Here is a 20,654-nt window from a genome sequence, read left to right on the forward strand (position 1 = left end):
GATGGGAATAACTGATAACTGTCTTTATGGTCCTAATATGTCAAATTTGCCGGACAAATGTCCACATTGAGTCCAGATGTGTCCCTTTTGGTTCTTGATCTATGCATTACCCCAAAAGTTCACAACTAGCCGAGGGCAACTGGCTGGGTAAAGTTCTCTGCAGATTTTTTGTCCCTTATACAAGAGACTTCTTTTGTTGTTGTTTTTACACAGAAAGGTTGGACCCAGTGCCCACTCACCCACCCATATCTGACAATTGAAAGCTGTGGGGAAAGGGGGTTTCCAAACCTAATAGACCATCAACAAGCAATTCTGATGCACTATACTGGCCCATTCAGGATGAACACTGTATACTCTGACTGCAGCACACAAGTTCAAATTTCAGTGATACCTAGTTTTTATGGTGATTACGAGACTGAATGCAAAGTGTGTATCCCATGTTTCTCAAAGCCTATCACTTCCAGTCAATACTGTCAAATTTGGAGCTCCTTCCAATTACATTAACGACCAGGTGACTCCTCAACATGACCCCCAACGTACTGTTTACAGTCTAATGACCAAGGACATTAAACCTGTTAGCTTACTTTAAACCAGATGTGAAAAGTTTGAAAGTTGATCTTTTCACCTATACTGTGGCTTAAAACAGTTCCACTGAGATTTGAACTCAGATCACTAGAGTCACACTGCAGAGTGTTACCCATTACACCATTGAACCTTTAAAAGTGTTGCAAGGGTTTGCTAGGCAGTTTCTTTCATAATATCCACATGTGTGATATTAAAGGCACACAACAATCACAACAATTATTGGCCAACTTAAGTCAGTTAGTTAGCTAAGCGTTCAGAGGATGTGGGAAAAAGCAAGTCAAGAACAGGTTTTAAAGGACTTGCCACAGACAGTGAAGACAGCAGTAGATATGTCTACTGTGTACAAACACATGGTAACTTTACATCTGTTGACAATGAAGATGCCCACAAAACCTGTAGTGGCCATTGAGTTTCTTGCGCACATTCATGTCCTCTTAAATACATAGAACTGCTTTATTCCCAATATCATGTCTCAGAAAAACAGTAGATGTCAGAAGTGGGATTTGAACCCACGCCTCCAGTGGAGACTGCGACCTGAACGCAGCACCTTGGCCGCCGGCCATCCTGACTAATCCAACAATTACTTTGTAGGACCTGTCTCAAAATTATAATGTAGTAAATTAACATGTCATGATATAGTAGGTTCTCAGTCATCCATGTCATAGTTAACAAGGGAATGTTTCTCAACTGTCAGAAAGCCCCATTTTAAGGACACACAGCAGACCTACAATGAAATTGTAATTGAACTGCTTTGAAAATAGTAAGAACCTTCTTCATCATCACAAACCTGATGGTGCAGTACTTGATCTACATGGATCCACTTGCTGTCCCTCTGGCTGTTCCTCTCTCTGTCCCATTGATGTTTTCTTCCTCCTCACCCCTCTTCTTCATCCTCCTCACCCTCTTCTTCATCTTCCTCACCCTCTGGAATATCCTTCTCTGTGTCAGAGCCCTCACTTTTTCATCACATGCCCTCTCTCCAAACTCCCAGAACTCCTCTGGCTCTCCCTCTTCCTGCTCTCCAGTACCTTGATGTTGTGTTTCTCTCACTGCTGTTTTTCTCACTTTTTGTTCAATAGGGCACTATATCACTTCCTCGTTTCATGATAAATATTAAAAGAAGATAAACGTAGGAGTATGCATTACATTTCCCTCCCTACTCAACCTGGGCATAAAGCCTGTTGATTACTTTACACAACCGTAGTTGTTTGTTATCGCAATGCAACAGCAAGACGGATGAAGTTACCTGTTAACATACAGAGCTGCCAAAAGTACTCACTTCCGTACTCAAGTAGAAGTAGAGAGAATTGTGTTAATAAATACTCTGGTAAAAGTATAAGTACTGATTTAACTTCTTAACTCAAGTAAAAAAGTAACAAAGTAAGGCTTAGCAATTTACTTAAAGTATAAAGTAAAAGTAGCCTTATCAATGACAAAGCTCCCTGGACCAGACAGATGTTACTAGAGAGCACACTGAGAAACTACAGTGGACATGGAGAAAAGACTCTTTATTCTTTATTCTTTATATGCCATTGGCTACATTTAAAATGGCTGTCTGCCAATAGGCCTAAAACATATACTAACATATAGCCTATTTATATTGACAGAGACTGGGACTCCAGGTTAATAAGATTCTCACGCAAGTATCAAGATAGAATTCAGTTGTGATTTTGTGAGAATTTCGTGAATATTGCCATTCAATTAGATTCATGTTGGTATTGATGATGCAAAAATAATAACTAACTCCAGTGAAATTATTTAAAATTTATTGAGGACTAGATTAGGACTGGATTTAAAGCTGATTCTGGTTTCCAATTTGGCCCCAGTGTGTCTGTTAAAACACAGACGGATACAACTTCTCTCTGTTGATGCTTCATTACAATCAAGCATCAGGATAAACATGGGGGGGGGGTAGCTCTGCTATGGCTGTGTGTGTGGTAAGAATAAATAAATAACAAGGAATCATATATGCTAGTAAATAATAACAATGAACCCACTATTAATTACATTATCTTAATGAGCAAGGGCATTTAACAATCGCCATTATATCGAATCAACAGCCAGGTGTAACCTAGGTAACAGGAGAAGAACACAGACAAGCTAACTTTTAAATGTACCAGATTTATAGACCAATACAACAACAGGCTTAAATGAACTGACACATCAGTTATATGACTTACAGTTCTCAAAGACGCACACGATCTCAACTGGTTATCCTCTGGACAGCTAGTCTCTTTTTTTTTTCTTTCACTTTTTTCTCCGTGTGGCGTGAGCGCCCGCTCGTGATGTGAGGCGGGTGTCCGCGCTATTCTCCGACATGGACTCACAATTACACCTGATAGACAACCTTTAGTACAAAACTAAAGTAACAAGCCAATTTTGTAAAATGTAAGGAGTAGAAAGTACCGATATTTGAGTAGAGTAGAGTCGCCCAAAAATAAATAGTAAAGTAAAACACCTGAAAATTCAACTGGAGTATAATGTAGTATTTGTGTTTTTTTACTTCCTATCTCTGATGACCGTAAAGATTAATATTTACATGGTTTGCAGAACTGTACCTTCTAATAGAGGTAAGGCCACTTGGGTTATCTTTGGGCTGCTCTATGATCTTCTGCAGAAGGATAAATCCCAGAGTTGGCTCACTCCAGATTATTTGAGCAACAAACGTCCCTGGGTGGACTTGGACCACCATCCTTTCAGTTAACAGCCGACTGCGCTGACCTATTGCGCCACAGAGACTGCGCCTGTCTGATGTTTTATGAATGGGAACTCGAGCTTTAAGCCACAAGCATTTGCTTTATGGCTTTTTGAGGTTGAGCTGCACATGTATGCTTATCAGGCTATTTTCCTGTTACTCAGAAATTGGGGAAGCTGACTCATGCTGAAATGTAGAAGCTGGACGTGCATTGCCTTTTCTTACATGTCAATTGAAATCTGACTTTGAATTCAAATATTTGGCATCCAAGAAAGTTCTGGAACTGATGATGTATCAGTCGTTTTGCTGGTGGTTTCTTGGTCACAGCAACCAGCTTGATCATTGACATACAGTTGCCGCCACCTATCACTAAACTGTCGGGTGGGGCCTTACGTATTGCTTGTATTACATCAAGTGACCTGCATACCAATGACTGCAAAGATCAATATGTACATGGCATGCAGAACTGTACCTTCTGATATAAGGCCACTTGGATTATCTTTGAGCTCATAGATCCTAGAGTTGGCTAACTCCAGGTTATTTAAGCAACAATCGTCTCTGGGTGGACTTGAACCACCATCCTTTCAGTTAACAGCCGACTGCGCTGACCTATTGCGCCACAGAGACTGCGCCTGGCTGATGTATTATGAGCGCCAACTTGATCTTTAAGCCACAAGCATTTGCTTCATGGCCTTTTGAGGTCGTGCTGCACATGTATGCTTATCAGGCTATTTTCCTGTTACTCAGAAATTGGAGAAGCTGCCTCTATGGTCTTCTGTAGAAGGATAAATCCCAGAGTTGGATCACTCCAGGGAGCTCGATCTTTAAGCCACAAGCATTTGCTTTATGTGAGCTTTGCTAACTGTGAGAAACTGTCACAAACGCAGATGCGAGGTGATGCAGCGGCGTCTAGAAGCTGAGGAGACAGGCTTAATTGCGGGTGGTGGAACATGTCTATGTCTGTGGATCCTCATGGAGGCAGCTTGATTGATTGTTATGTTCCCTTATTTGTGCGATATAACAGAGATCTAATGTTTTATCAAACCGGGTTGGGAGAGTAACATTTCTGGTTACTTCTTGACGAATAAAGCAAGTAACGTCACTCAAAGAAAGTTACTGGCTGGGAACCAAAGCCATATCAACTGCAAAACATCTGTGCATTGAGAATGAAAATAAATGCTCAGAGATGCATCAGCGGCTTCCAGTAACTATTTGATATTATAGTGTTATCCATGAAGGCACATCTGCCGTTTGTCATAATGAGATGTGTGACCACAATTAAACAGCGCCTCTCGTTGTTGGCAGGATTCGAACCTGCGAGGGGAGACCCCAATGGATTTCAAGTCCATCGCCTTAACCACTCGGCCACAACAAACTGAAAAGCAGTGCAATACTGATTTGCACTAATATTTACACTGACTCACGAAAAAAACACGAGTAAAATTAAAAAACACTGCATAAACTTTGCTACCGTGTGTTTATTTAAATATGGGTACACTTTACATGTAGGTGTATACTTTACTGCAAATTAAACTGAGATGTCAGGGTTTCAATCTCCACCTGTGAAAAGTGCTGCTTCTTAGCCGGATTACGTCTGGCCATGTCGTAAATAGTAGGGGCGAGGACTCAAAACCGAGAATATATTGGGGCGTGATATTTTAATTGTTGTGATTGTTGTGTGCCTTTAATATCACACATGTAGATATAATGAAAGAAACTGCCTAGCAAACTCTTTTGACGGTTCCATGGTGTAATGGTTAGCACTCTGGACTCTGAATCCAGCGATCTGAGTTCAAATCTCGGTGGAACCTGGTTTTAAGCCACAGCACAGGTGAAAACATTCAACCTTTCAACTTTCCACATCTAGTTTAAAGTAAGCTTATGTTGGTGGGGGCATGTTGAGGAGTCACCTGGTTGTTAATGTAATCAGAAGGAGCTCCAAACTTGACAGTATTGACTGGAAGTGATAGGCTTTGAGTTACATGGGGGATACACACTTTGTATTCAGTCTCATAATCACCATAAAATAAGCTATCACTGAAATTTGAACTTGTGTTGCTGCAGTCAGAGTATACAGTGTTCATCCTGAATGGGCCAGTATAGTGCATCAGAACTGCTTGTTGAATGGTCTATTAGCTTTGGAACCCCCCTTTCCCCACAGCTTTCAATTGTCAGATATGGGTGGGGGAGTGGGCACTGTGTCAAACCCTTTCTGTGTAAAAACTAAAGAAGTCTCTTGGATGAGAGACAAAACTTCTGCGGAGGACCTTTTACCAAGTCCAATGTCCCTTGGCCTAGTTGTGCACTTTTGGGGTAATAGCATGGATCAGGAACCAAAACGGACACATCTGGACTCATTGTGGGAATTGTACGGCAATATATGACACTTTTAGACCATGAAGACAGTTATCAGTTTATTTCCCATCTGGCAGGTTTATTCGTGGACTCAGTTGGACATTTTGAAGATAATTGCACAATGTTGACCCAATTGTCAGTCTATTTCCCATCTGGCAGGGACATTTCTGGATTCAGGTGGACATTGTGGACAGAAACATTGGTGGATCTTGATTCCCACCATAGGATTTGGCCTGTATTGCACATTCCCTTCACATCACGCGCAATGCCATGCCATTGTCAAGCACATTGCCACAATGGTGACTTTCTTCCATGTCTCCATGAACACCCATATATTTGGACTGACAGTTGAAACCTTCCCTTGTTAACTATGACATGGATGACTGAGAACCTACAATAGAGTGACATGTTTAATTCACTATCTTATAATTTTTTAAACAGGTCCTACTGAACATCTGTTGGATCAGTCAGGATGGCCGAGCGGTCCAAGGCGCTGCGTTCAGGTTGCAGTCCCCACTGGAGGCGTGGGTTAAAATCCCACTTCTGACAACCAGTGTTTTCATCTGGAACTAATGTCTGACACATGATATCGTGATTAAAGAATTTATCAGTTCTTTGTATGTAAGAGGACATGAATGTGCCCAAGAAACGCAATTGCAAGTGCAGCGTTTTGTGAGAATCTTTATTGTCAACAGATGTAAAGTTACCATGTGTTTGTACACAGTAGACATATCTACTGCTGTATTCACTGTCTGTGGCAAGTCCTTCAAAACCTGTTCTTGACTTGCCTTTTCCCACATCCTCTGAACGCTTAGCTAACTAAATGACTTAAGTTGGCAAGCAATTGTTGCTTTTTCATCTTCATTGTCACTGTTGTGTGCCTTCAATAGCATACATGTGGATATTATGAAAGAAACTTCCAGGCAAACCCTTGCAACACTTTTAAGGGTTCCATGGTGTAATGGTTAGCACTCTGGACTTTGACTCCAGCGATCTGAGTTCAAATCTCAGTGGAACCTGATTTTAAGTTGCATGTATGCATTGGCTTAAGTTAAGTGTAGTATTTTGTTTGTTTTGTAGTATCTTGTTTGTGTTGTAGTATCTATAGAGATTTGTGGTGTAGTATGGAACCATTGTCCTGTCTTTATGTATTATGAAACTTATTGCCGCCGGTCTTGGCAGGACTCCCTGGAAGAAGAGTTACTGTAGCTCAATGGGATTGTTCCTGGTTAAATAAAGGTTAAATAAAAATAAAATGAATCTGTAATATGTCCAAACATTCCTCTCTTCATTACCGACATACTGGAAGTCGGCCATGTTTAATTGGATGCTCTCCAGTTATTGCTGTTTGGTAGATTGACATTTATTTTCCTACTTTGGGGACTTTTCATTTCATATTCTTTGTCTGACATTTTCTATTCCCTGTTTGTTTTTTCTGTGACTGCATGTGGTTTTAAATCTGTTGGAGTTTCTTCAGACTAAAGCAAAGACACTGATGATGTCATCCAAAAGAAACATAAAGGACAGCAACCTGTTTCCAGAGGACACTAAAGAATGACGGAGCAGCAGGAAACAGAGCAGCTCAAATAGCAAACAGCTGATTTATTCATCTGACTCGTAGGATAACGCCAATGATTGACTTGTTTTAAATGTCTGGGAATGTGGAACAGCTCCATGCTGACTACCTGAAATAAAACAAGGCCACATGCTGATTATTGGGGACTTGATTTGATGGATTTATTCTTCCTGTTGTGTCTCTGTTTAAACTCCTAATTTAAAGGTAAAGTCAGCATCCACTAAAGGTTGTGTTGTTGCTGCTGACAGACTCAGATTATTATTCTAAGTGTGTGACAACATTATGGGATGGATCCCTACAGAGATAGACCTTTTAGTTAAAGAGGAACATCCTTTGAGTTTGGATCCTTTAGTTTCCAACCAGTGGTGATTGTAGGAACAGTGGAAAGATGAACCAAGATGGCTTGTCATATTTTGTTTTTTTCTATTGACTATAGTTGTGTTTGTTATTAACAGAAATCAACCTGTCAACATTTCTATTCATCATAAAGTTCCAACGTTAAGATTTTTGCCGCCAGTTCAAAAGGGAGCTGAACACGGAGGAGGATTCCTCCCTAACGGCCGCTCTGCTCTGCTCCGTGCCCCTGCTGTCCGGTAATAGTTAAAGCAGATAAAAACCTAAAGAACACTCAAAAGCTTCAAGATAAAACTTACTTAAGAATAGGGTGACCACCTGCTAATAAGCCCAGGGGGGACAAGTGGTATGTTTCCGAGGGACAATGTGGGACACTGCCTGGCGCAGCGGTGCCTACCCCCCCTCCCCCCACGAGCAGACTCACTAATACTGGTTTACCCATTTCTAGCACATACCACCTTACATGGTATATTAATAATGCCCTATGCCCCTGAACATGTGTAACTGCTGATGTAAGCTCATGAATAGGCCAACCAATGTGTATTTTCTAAATAAAGATTAATATTTTGAACATTCATACAATTATAATATAATTGACAGATGCACTTCCACTTACGATTTACTTTAGCTATTTAATTTTATATTTCCTTACAATTTATTCACTTTAAATACATAATATAAAATTATAGGACTAACAGGAATTGTAGTTTCTCAACACCACAGGAACAGTTTAAACAAAAGAGTCTTCCCAGTCTTCCTTGTACCAACCTTTTCTTTTTAACTGAAGGTGGGGGGGCCTCAGACTGCTCAGACTCGGGCTCTTTCTCCATTTTTTGAATTGGAAAGCGCGTTCCTAAAAGTCCCTTCCCAGTGTCTGGTATGCACGTGCGTGCGCTGTCATGACAACGAATCAGAGGGATTTTAACTATTTGGCTGATTTACAGTCATATTCTGTACATTCTGGCTGATAGTGACGTTTAGAAGTCAGAGAGACTAAATCCGTTCAGATCACAGATCATCTCCAGTCTGTTGTTAATTAAAATCAGCATCAGATCTCATGTAGAACATTCTGAGAGCTACAATTAAAACTAGAGACTGTTCCAGCTGATATGTGGGTCTGATTATATTTTATTAAATCGGAATCGCACCACAGTGTTTTTGTCACCTCCTCTTCTGAAATTGGCTGGAAACTGTCCGACTTTACCTCAGCTTTTTGTCCCCCCCCCTACCGGCTGCTGCCGCCGGCTCTCGTCTACTTTACAGGCGCAGTTCATCCCGAACGAGTTGTTCGTTTGGCTGCCTCGGGCTCCAAGATAGAGCGACCAACTTTTTTTTTGAGCAAGCATTGATTATGCGTGACACGGTCTCAATTTGCGGGACGTATGAATTGGGCTTCAAACGCTGTGCGCGCACGCGTTAGCGGGACGGGTGGTCACCCTAGCCTGGACGCGGAGGGGTGTGTGTCTTCTCTCTGCTCTGACTGCAGGCTGTGCCTGCTGCGCGAGGCTACTGCTAACTGTGAGTGCTTTTGGACGGGAGAGGGGCTCACGGCAGCTCCCGTGGTTGAGCAGTCTTTTTCACCTCCCATCCTGTAGTCTACTCGCGCCCCCCAGGAGAGAGGGGGCGCGCCCCACCGGTTGAGAACCACTGGATTAAAATAACTTAATGATCCTCAGTGGGGAAATTACAATTTACACTCAGTTACTAATCACTCACAGGGCTGAAATACACACACAAACTGCACTAAGGACATTTGACCCCGACGTGATTTGAACACGCAACCTTCTGATCTGGAGTCAGACACGCTACCATTGCGCCACGAGGTCTGCTGATTAATACAAGTACACATCAACTTTCGTTTTGATTAATGCATATCTGTTCTTTTTAAGGCATATACACATATGCATATATGCCTATACGTTATATGCCTCTACGTTCTTTTTGAGTAATACATACACATAATCTTTCTTTTTGATTAATATAATTTCATCTATAATATTTATTGATCCCCAGTGGGGAAATTACAATTTACACTCTGTGTACACTTTTTCAGTAATCCCACACAGGCCTGAAATACACACACACACGCTCAGGATCTATTCAAGCACTAATGGAGAGATGTGAGAGTGAGTAGGCTACCAGCTGGACCAGCGCCTTGAGCGGTTGGGGGGGTACCTGGCAGTTACCAGGATGTGAAGTGGCATCCAACCACTCTGTAATTTGGTCCGCATGGGGACTTGAACTGGCGACCCTCCGGTTCCCAACGCAGCTCCCTACATGTGCCAACATTCTATTTTTTACAGTGACATATCTGATTGTAACGGCAAATGTCAGGAAATATGGAGAGGTGCATTAAGACATCTTTTTAAAGCAGATGGACTTTTCCTTAAAGGAGAATTCCAGTCAATTTCAACACGTAGCTCTGTAGTTTGTACATTAGGAGGTCTGTCAGTGGAGAGAGAAAAGAAACCAATCGGTGGTGTCTACCCCGTGTTATCCTCCTGCTAGAGTTAGCACCCAACAGCCTTAAACAGGGACAGTTAGTTTAAACTTGTTTTTAGCCTCTAAACAACCAATCAACCTCACTGAATACCAAACTGATTTTCACATGTTCTTTTGCTGCAAAGGTCATACATGTAGCTATGATACAGGACACATGGTTAGGTGTATTTTAATATTCATAGTGGGTAGTAATAGAATATTCTGATATGATATAAAGTCACTAGACGTCCGAGATCAAAACTGGGAACATAATCCCTGAAAATGGAGAAACACGGGGACATTTCCAGTTTGACTATCAATCTGATTAAAAACCTAATGTTGTGTCTTTAAAAACAGAACAGGAACAGAGGTAGTTTTATATGTGATGTAGGCTATGATTGGTATTATGCAAATCACACACTATAAATATGGTAGAGAAGCAGAAACAGATAGTGGCAGTAAAGTCAGATATTTTAATTTAAATTATAGAAACAAAATGATTATATTATAAGAGTCTACTTGAAGCTTTTTTTATTTGTCTCTCTCTCTCTCACTCATACACACACACACACACACACACACACACACACACAGACACACACTGTACTACCACGTTGTTCTGCATCCATCTCCTCCCAGCCCTTGACATTTAGCAGCCCCACTCCCAACACACACACACACACACACACACACACACACACTAGGGCGGCACGATATTGACAAAATGTGATATTGCAATATTGATTATGAAAACTGCAATATCAATATGTTTTCTGATATTTTTAAACGTGTAAAATTACAAAATAGATTCATAACAAATTAAACTATTTCTCTTACAACAAAAGGGTTATTTAAACTGACATATCAAAGTGGTCCAACACCCTGAGCGGTTTGGGGGTTCAGTGCCTTGCTTCAGAGCCCAGGAGATGAAGTGGCATCTCTCCAGCCACCAACCCACACTTTGGTCCACATGGGGACTTAAACCAGCAACCCTCTGGTTCCCAACCTAACTCCATACAGACTGATCCACTGCCCCCCCTAAACATTTGATCCCAACATAATTTGAACACACAACTTTCTGATCTGGAGTCAGACACGCTACCGTTGTGCCACAAGGTCAACTGATCAATAAATATACACATCAACTTCCTTTTAGATTAATGCATAAACACATTAACTTTCTTTTAGATTAATGCATAAACACATTAACTTTCTTTTTAATTAATGTATATACACATCAACTTTTGTTTTGATAAATTTATAAACATCAACTTTTGTTTTGATAAATGCATATACACTAGGGATGAGCGAGTACAGCATTATCTGTATCTGTATCTGTTTACCACATGAATTATCTGTATCCGGATCCGTACTCGGACTGGGCGGGGCCTAAACCGGAAATGGTCAGATTTAACCCGGAAGTGGGTCGGGTTCTCTTGAAATGGGCGGGGCTTTAACCGGTATGTTATTTAAGCATGCAATTGATATAAGTTGATCAAAAATTGTTATATTTATTGCTGATTTGAAAACTATTTACATGACAGCATCGAGCTTCAGATCAATGGTGTTGTCATGGTAACAAACAAACTATATACAGAACGTTTTGCAACAATGAATACAACACATGGGTCGCAATTATGAAGTAAAATGTAATGAACAAGAGTTTTCATACTCAATATAACTTTCTTTTTAACTTTTTATTTTTGTATGATCAGTGTGATTTTTTTTGTTTTTGGTTCTTTTTTATTTTTTTTGTTTTTTTTTATTTCCACACCAGGTGTGTGTGTGTGTGTGTGTGTGTGTGTGAGTAAGAGAGAGACACAGAGAGAGAGGGGGCAGGGGGGGGGGGCAGCTGACAGTAAAAAAAAAAAAATCTCCGATGGCAGAGACGCAAAGGGACTTGCATTTAAACCAAGCAGCACGTCTGAAACCCACGTTCACCAGAAATCTACTGGTTACTATGTAAGGACTACAAACCCCATGTTCACCAGAAATCTACTGGTTACTATGTAAGGACTACAAACCCCACGTTCACCAGAAATCTACTGGTTACTATGTAAGGACTACAAACCCCACGTTCACCAGAAATCTACTGGTTACTATGTAAGGACTACAAACCCCACGTTCACCAGAAATCTACTGGTTACTATGTAAAGACTACAAACCCCACGTTCACCAGAAATCTACTGGTTTCTATGTAAGGACTAAAAACCCCACGTTCACCAGAAATCTACTGGTTACTATGTAAGGACTACGAACCCCACGTTCACCAGAAATCTACTGGTTACTATGTAAGGACTACAAACCCCACGTTCACCAGAAATCTACTGGTTAGTAGGCTCGTTCGAGATGAACTGCGCCTCGCCTGTAAAGTGGACGAGAGCAGGCGGCAGCAGCGGGGGGCGGTGACAGAAAGCTGCGGTAAAGTCGGACAGTTTCCAGCCGATTCCAGCTCCTTCAGGCTGGACAGGAAGTGATGAAAACACTGTGGTGCGATTCCGATTTAATAAAATATAATCAGACCCACATATCAGCTTGTACACAGTCTCCAGTTGTTTTAATTATGACTAAGTAGCTGGCAAAGTGCTCTACATGCGATCTGTTGCTGATTTTAATGAACAACACACTGTAGATGATACATGATCTTATCAGATTAGTCTGTCTGACTTCTAAACGTCTCTATCAGCCACACAGCATGTGTTCTGGACAGAATAAGTCTTTAAATCAGACAAATAGTAATTAAAATCCCTCCGATTCAAAAACGATAAAAAGGTTTATATAAAACGTCATCATGTTGTAAACCAATCAGCTGTTAAATCAGCTGAGAAGCCGGCGTTTCCCAGCATGCTCTGGGTCCGCCTGGGTCCGCCTGGCTCTTGCAGTCGGTGAAAAGCAACTGCGCCGCCTGCGTCTCAGACCTGCGGCCGCCTTGCTCTCGTGAGATTTCCGTTGCCCACGTGTGCATGACGTCAGAGCAAGTCGGACACAAATCTAACCGGCATGCAACGGGCGCCGATCGCCGGTGATCGATTCTGCGCAGACCTGGCTCATCTCGAACGAGCCTACTATGTAAGGACTACAAACCCCACGTTCACCAGAAATCTACTGGTTACTATGTAAGGACTACAAACCCCACGTTCACCAGAAATCTACTGGTTACTATGTAAGGACTACAAACCCCACGTTCACCAGAAATCTACTGGTTACTATGTAAGGACTACAAACCCCACGTTCACCAGAAATCTACTGGTTACTATGTAAGGACTACAAACCCCACGTTCACCAGAAATCTACTGGTTACTATGTAAGGACTACAAACCGAAGTTAAAAACAAACCTGAAGCTGAAGAAACCCTAAACGTTAACGGAACAGATCCGCAGACCGAATTGACTGAGGGAGAGAGAGAGAGAGAGAGAGAGAGAGAGAGAGAGAGAGAGAGAGAGAGAGAGAGAGCGAGACAGAGCGCATTTCTCCATGTTCTGTGTGTGTGTGATTGATCCGAGCGGGTTTGTAGGCGGGGGGGGGGGGGGCGCTGTGATTATCACAGAACGCTGCGCGGCCAGTTGAGGAGTTTTATTCAATCCGAGCACGGATATTGACTCATATTACTCGGATAATACTTGTACTCGGCAAAAGTGCTTTATCCGTACCGGATACTCGTTTCAGCCGGATACTCGGATCACCCCTAGTGTACATGCAGTAATATAAAAGAAAGTTGATGTCATAATGAATTGTGTATACCTTCACAAAAGTGCTTGTTTTGCCACTGAGAGGCTCTGATTATTATTCTAAATTTTTGACAACTTTATGGAAAGGATTTTAAGGAGGTTGACCTTTTGGTTGAAGAGTAAGATTCTTTTTTAAACATAAAAAAATCCACGTAATTAAAATTGCTAAATCCATCAGACTCCATGTGAATAAACAGTAATTTTAGCATCGTAAAACACGCACTTCATTCAAAGTCGAAAGAAACTAAATAAAACTATGAAAAGCCGTTTTGGGTCGTCTTTTCACTTCTCCAACCATCACAACTCTAGTTTTGGTTTAATAAACTCCTAGTTACCGACCTACAGGTGAAAATATCTCTGCTCTAAACACGTTAAATTAATTTACACATTTATAGTGTGATGTGTATATTCTCATAATGTATTACAATATATTTTGTTTTCATCCCTCAAAAATAAATAAAAATAAAATGATAAAGTCTTATAGACTGGAATTGTCTACAGTGTATGACATCACAGCATTCTATAACACATCAAAAGAACTACTGGCCAATCAGCTGTGAGTTCACAATGACCTCATCAGTGAGGTCACAAAACGTCCATAGAGGACCTTATAAGTACAAGCCATGTTGAGTCTTTAAGTTCAGGGTCCTGCTCCGGGTAGCTGGAGGCCAGCGGCTTCGGCAGAGACTAGGCGCTGCGAAAGCAGTTGGTCTTTGGAGGCCTCGCTGCCAGAAGACTAGGACCAGATGCTGCTAAAGCAGTTGGTCTTTGAGGCCTCCTCGTCTGAATCCGCCGACCTCCAGTCAGCCAGAGCAGAGGGCCCGACCTGCTCCGCTGAGGAACAGATACCAGCTCTGGGGGCAGGGGCCAGGGACCAGGGTAAGTGGTTTAGAAAGGTATTAGGGATCATGAATGTGCTTCAGCAAAACTAAAAACAAGTCTGAAAAAAAAAGCCCATAGTGTCACACCACCTTGTGTGTGTGTGACCTCTCAGGTCATCTGGGACAGGTCTACTTTCTGTCCCCAGAGTCAGAACTAAACAGGGTGAAGCAGCTTTCAGTTTCTATGCTCCTCATATCTGGAATAAACTCCCAGAAACCTGTAGATCCGCTGCTACTCTCAGTTCTTTTAAATCAAGGCTGAAGACCTTTCTTTTTGATGCTGCCTTTCTTTAAATGACTGCTCATTTCTTTAAATTTCTTATGCTGCACTGTAACTTTTATTCTTGTGTTTTATATGTCCTAATGTTTCTATTTTGTTTTTAACTGTCTATTCATGTGTTTTATTGGTTTTTAATGCTTATGATTTTTAACTGTTTGTACTTGTGTTTTATCTGTTTAACTGATTTTATGTAAAGCACTTTGAATTGCCCTGTTGCTGAAATGTGCTCTACAAATAAAGCTGCCTTGCGTGTGTGTGTACTAAACTATGACTTTTTATGACATTTTATGAATTTTTGTCATACTAAACTATGACTTTTATGAATTTTTGACATGTTATACTACAACTTTTTATGAATTTTTGACATACTATACTCTGACTTTTTTTGAATATTTGTCATATTATACTATGACTTTTTTTGAATATTTGTCATATTATACTATGACTTTTTTTGAATATTTGTCATATTATACTATGACTTTTATGATTTTTTGACACGTTATAATATGACTTTTATGATTTTTTGTCATACTAAACTATGACTTTCATGATTTTTTTGTCATACTATACTATGACTTTTTATGAATTTTTCGACATACTATACTATGACTTTTTAATGACATTTAATGAATTTTTGTCATACTATACTATGACTTTTATGAATTTTTTGACATACTACACTATGACTTTTATGATTTTTTTCAACATACTATGTCTCTTTTTGAAAAGGGGGAATTAGCTCAAATGGTAGAGCGCTTGCTCAGCATGCGAGAGGTAGCGGGATCAATGCCCGCATTCTCCAGAGGACTTCAGATTCTTCTTGCTTTACAACAAGCACTATAAATCTGGACTCGTTACTTATTAATATTGTTACTTGTTACTTGTTAATATTTCAACATATTATACTATGACTTTTTATGTTTTTGTCGACATACTATCCTATTACTTTTATGACTTTTTTGAGATACTATACTATGACTTTCATGATTTTTTTGTCATACTAAACTACGACTTTTTACAGATATTTTGACATACTATACTATGCCTTTTTATGATTTTTTTGTTATACTAAACTCTGACTTTTAATGACATTTTATGAATTTTTGTCATACTAAACTATGGCGTTTATGAGTTTTCGACATACTATACTATGACTTTTTATGAATATTTTGACGTACTATACTATGAGTTACTACGAGGCTTTGAATTTAATTAATTTGTGGATGAAAATATATTTCAAACTGAATCATTGTTTTTTTTGACACACACACACTCAAGCACACGCACACAAACAAGCACACTCTGTTCTCCAACAAGAAATAAGGAAGAATAAAAGGATCTGTCTCTGTCTTCATGATATCAGGTTGGCAATAATGAGCCAATCCCTTATTAAAATTTTTTATCAACACCCTTCACTCTTTGCAATTTTGCTCTGACATTGTTTATTTTAGAAAATTGTAACCAGCATTAAATGAGTAGTTTTAGGTCTGTGTGAATGTGGGCCGAGTATTTACCTCGGCTGAACTTGTGAACATCTCTTTGGCATATTCCCAGTCTGATCAAGTCCAGGTGCTGGAAAATCTGTGATTTACGTTTTGAGGGAATGGGATCTGCATGTGCTTTCTTACCAGAAAGTTTCTGGAGGTCCAAATGGCATCTTTGATGGCGGCCATGGTGAGCCACTGATTTGCAAAGTTACATGCTGGTATCTGTTTCTTTGGCCTGACGGATGGACAGACGACACAAAAGCATAATACTTCTTGCCAAGACATAACAAGAAACAAAAAAAGAGGTGGGGGAGATAGAGTTAAGCCCTGACAGAATAGAGAACTACAGACAAAAGATGTGAAATAGTACCAAGTGTTACCAGAAGAATTGGAAAAAAACTAGAACTTTAAAGTACAAACCTTTCTTCAAGAACTCTTTATTGTGGTCACATTGGCCCTCATTTCTGAAACGTGCATACGACCTAAAACCGGCGTAGGACGGGCGTACGCCGATTCCTACGCAAAGTTTGGCAAAGTATGTGGAGTACATAAGTCTCCACATACATTGTTTTTATTAAGATTGAAGACCAAATTTTACGAAATTTTCCCAACCATCGAGAGTGCTTTCGTAGCCTTGTTGGCGCAGTAGGCAGCGCGTCAGTCTCATAATCTGAAGGTCGTGAGTTCAACCCTCACACGGGGCACGTGTTTCAAAAACAAAAAACACAACTGATACTGGAAATACAGTGACTTTCAGGTGGTTGAATACTGGCACAAGCACATGAATGGAAGTTGTGATTCTGTGGTTATTTCTGAGATTGAGACAAGGAAAGGCATTCTTGCATTCTTTAAGAGGGTGGGGAGGCGTCTACCTCAACTGGTTGGGGGTGAGAGAAAGAGACAGACAGAGAGAGAAGAGACATGGAGAATTGTAGCAGAGGGTGTCGAGCAGGGACATGGAGGCAGCAGGTGACTCTAACCACCGATCTAAACTCCTTAACAGTAGGAGTAGGGCAGGTCACCACTACATCGTAGTGATTTGTGATTATGCAACACGTTACCCAGAGGCTTTCCCCCTCAGAAACACCAAGGCTAGACAAGTGGCCAATAGTTTACTTCAACATTTTTCCCGGGTAGGGGTCCCCATAGAAATCTTAACCGATCAGAAAACTAACTCAACATTGAAGGAGATATACCCCCTGTTAGGGATCCGGGGCATTAAAACAACACCCTACATAGTTTGTGGCTTCATAAACAATATTGTATTATCTCATAGGTACTGGAAGCAACCCGTCTCCACCAGTGCATTTCTCAATGCCCAGATGTGTTACAAGATTGCAGTGAGTGTTGTATTGTCCAGCAGAAGGGCAACAGATGTGTTACCTTTCGACTAGATTTACACCATAGCAGTGCAAGCATTTTGCCAAGGCTCACTTTCCAGCCACCGCCATGTTTTGAAACCATATACAAAATATTACATATTTCACCCAGGTGTCTTCTCTTATTTAATGATCTCACAAAAAGTAAAAAAAAAAGCTAAAAACATTCAGGGGATGTAGCTCAGTGGTAGAGCGCATGCTTTGCATGTATGAGGCCCTGGATTCAATCCCTGGCATCTCCAACAAGTCTCCAGTCTGTCAAAGAGCTGCTTTTTTTAAATACTTTTCTTATTCTGAAAGAGAAAAGTATTAAAAGGCAATCTCCTTGTGTTCATGGTAATTAATGCAAAAATCAGTCTCAATGACCAAGATTTGCAGTGAGCAGTGCATTGTCTAGTGATGGTATAGTGGTGAGCATAGCTACCTTCCAAGTAGTTGACCTGGGTTAGATTCCCAGCCATCGCAGTAGTTTTCATTGTGTGGTTACTTGCTTTATTTGTCAAGATTAGCCAGAAAGGTTACTTGCCCCACTGATTTGATAAAATATTAGATCTCTTTTATGGTACAAATAAGGGACTTTATCAATCAATCAAGCTGCCTCCATGAGGATCCACAGACACAGGGAGTGCTCTGCGATTTGCACTTTGCCCGTGTCTGGTAACTACTACTAACCAATTGAAAAGTTTATCAACAGAGCAGAAAGCAGCAGAAAGGCAACAGGTGTGTTACTTTTCAACTATGATTTATACCGTAGCAGTGCAAGTATTTTCCCCAGGTTTGATTTCCAGCCATCGCAGTTGTATTTACAGGTTTTGAAGCCATATACAACATTAACATTACATGTTTTACCCATGTTTCTTCTTTTATTCAGTGATATTTCAATTTCTTCGCGGTGAGTCAACCCAGAAGGATTAATAAAGAAAAGTCTTAGTCTATCTTGGAAAAAAGTAAAAAAAATCTGAAAATCTTCAGGGGATGTTGTCCAGTGGTAGAGTGCATTTGACACAAACTAAACGGTGTCCCTTTTATACCTCAGACTATCAGATAGCACTACAAGCACTTTAAATGTAGTATATTTATTGTATTACGCTCCAGTTTTTATGGGTGTTACAGCAGGTATGAGCACTGTAGTTTGCATATTCGTGGATGAAATATAATTGACATGTAATTAAGTTTATTTTTCAGCAAGTGGAGACATTTCACTTCAGACAGATGCAGCAACAGATGCTTCGTTAAACATTAACACACAGGAAATAGAAAGTAATGCTGATACAATTAGCAGAGGATGGTTTCGATCCATCGACCTCTGGGTTATGGGCCCAGCACGCTTCCGCTGCGCCACTCTGCTCTACCGTTAGTACTCAGGGGCGGGAAGATGTGTGATTGACATTTTGAGGGAAGGTTTGGGAACCCACGGCCACCAAGGTACCAACAGCTCACGGGTTGTAAAGTTAAACATTTGGTAGATGTGGTTGCTCCTTGCCACTATCTTTTATGTGAGCTTCCTGATTACTCACACCTTGATTAGTCACATGTAACGCTTGTGATTGGCTGGTGTTTTAAAACAAGGGCTCCGCTCTACCAACTGAGCTATCGAAGGGACCTAATACATATGTACGCACTTTCCATTTATATTTATATGATAACACAGGACCCCCTGGAGGGTATTTCTTTAGATTTTGCAAAACATTCACATAAACTCGCAGATCAACTGACAAGAATCCCACCCAAAAAAGGGATTTTACACCTGGAACGAGCCATTTTTTATTTCCTGTGGGGGTCCAAGTGGGACCGAGTGCAAAGAAGAGTGACAAAGAAGCCAAAGGAGAAAGGAGGGAAAGGGGAGCAGATTTACAGCTATACACATAACAGCAGCCACGGCCCCATCCAGAAATCCTAAGACTGCAGTTATGGCACGGTTCTGGATGGGATCATACCTCAGAAGATTGAAGATCTTGTAGCGGCCCCTCGGATTTTTGGACTCAGACGCAGAGAGTTTCAAACGGGTGTCACTTTAATTCTTCTTCTTAAGGAGCACCAGGCACCATTTGTATCATGAACACCGTGAAAACTACAGAAAACACAAGTACAACATGTTTCAATGTTGATTCACAAACAATTAAAATATTAATCATATTCACATATTAATCGTACCTTATTCCGCTCTCCGAGGGCGCTAATCAACGAGTTTCCCTCCATTAACTTGCATGCTCTCTATCTTGACACATTCTCACAGTTGGAGCTCTTAGAAATACCATGTGCGAACAACAAGAATAATAAAGTAAATCACAATGCGAACCTTTTCTTTACAAAATTCAAACGGATGAATGATTAATAACTTACAAGTTTTTACCACTCTGACGATGCGTGAGCAACACATTGTGAAGAGAGTATGACCGGAAGTGTAGCGTCAAACAAAATACAAGCAGAAGAAAATGGCGCTTTTCAAAATAAAAGCAGAACCGACCACTAGAACTGCAATGTATTGTTAACATAAAAAATATAATACTGTGTAGGAGAATAGAATTGCAATTTATCAGAGACATTTACAGATCTTACCCTTTGATCTTAAAGTACCTGGAAGGGATGAGCGAGTACAGCATTGTCTGTATCTGTATTTGTACTCGGACTGGGGCCTAACCCGGAAGTGGACAGGGTTTAACCCGGAAGTGGGTTGGGTTGTCTGGAAATCGGCGGGGCTTTAACCAGTATGTTATTTTAAGCATGCAATAGATACGGGTTGAACAGAAATTGTTGTATTTATTGCTGATTAGAAAAGTATTTCCATGACAACACAAGGAATCTTTTTGTGTGTAGGGGAGGGGTACTGTGACTAGCCTATCACAGAATAGT

General features: G+C 40.6%; 7 non-coding genes across 7 annotated transcripts; 4 read left to right on the forward strand and 3 right to left on the reverse strand.

Annotated features, from left to right (window-relative positions):
• Window positions 1-4,573: 4,573 nt before the first annotated feature.
• On the reverse strand, window positions 4,574-4,655 carry trnas-uga (transfer RNA serine (anticodon UGA)). Its single transcript has one exon. It is a non-coding gene; the product is annotated as a tRNA-Ser (tRNA).
• A 364-nt stretch (window positions 4,656-5,019) lies between these two features.
• trnaq-cug (transfer RNA glutamine (anticodon CUG)) lies at window positions 5,020-5,091 on the forward strand. Its single transcript has one exon. It is a non-coding gene; the product is annotated as a tRNA-Gln (tRNA).
• Window positions 5,092-6,582: 1,491 nt separating this feature from the next.
• On the forward strand, window positions 6,583-6,654 carry trnaq-uug (transfer RNA glutamine (anticodon UUG)). Its single transcript has one exon. It is a non-coding gene; the product is annotated as a tRNA-Gln (tRNA).
• Window positions 6,655-9,319: 2,665 nt separating this feature from the next.
• Window positions 9,320-9,391, reverse strand: trnaw-cca (transfer RNA tryptophan (anticodon CCA)). The gene has a single exon. It is a non-coding gene; the product is annotated as a tRNA-Trp (tRNA).
• Window positions 9,392-17,053: 7,662 nt separating this feature from the next.
• Window positions 17,054-17,126, forward strand: trnam-cau (transfer RNA methionine (anticodon CAU)). Its single transcript has one exon. It is a non-coding gene; the product is annotated as a tRNA-Met (tRNA).
• An 845-nt stretch (window positions 17,127-17,971) lies between these two features.
• trnaa-ugc (transfer RNA alanine (anticodon UGC)) lies at window positions 17,972-18,043 on the forward strand. Its single transcript has one exon. It is a non-coding gene; the product is annotated as a tRNA-Ala (tRNA).
• A 1,034-nt stretch (window positions 18,044-19,077) lies between these two features.
• On the reverse strand, window positions 19,078-19,149 carry trnam-cau (transfer RNA methionine (anticodon CAU)). The gene has a single exon. It is a non-coding gene; the product is annotated as a tRNA-Met (tRNA).
• Between the last annotated feature and the right edge of the window lie 1,505 nt (window positions 19,150-20,654).

This window comes from Etheostoma spectabile, unplaced genomic scaffold (assembly GCF_008692095.1).
Source record: "Etheostoma spectabile isolate EspeVRDwgs_2016 unplaced genomic scaffold, UIUC_Espe_1.0 scaffold00018485, whole genome shotgun sequence".
Lineage (NCBI taxonomy): Eukaryota > Metazoa > Chordata > Actinopteri > Perciformes > Percidae > Etheostoma > Etheostoma spectabile.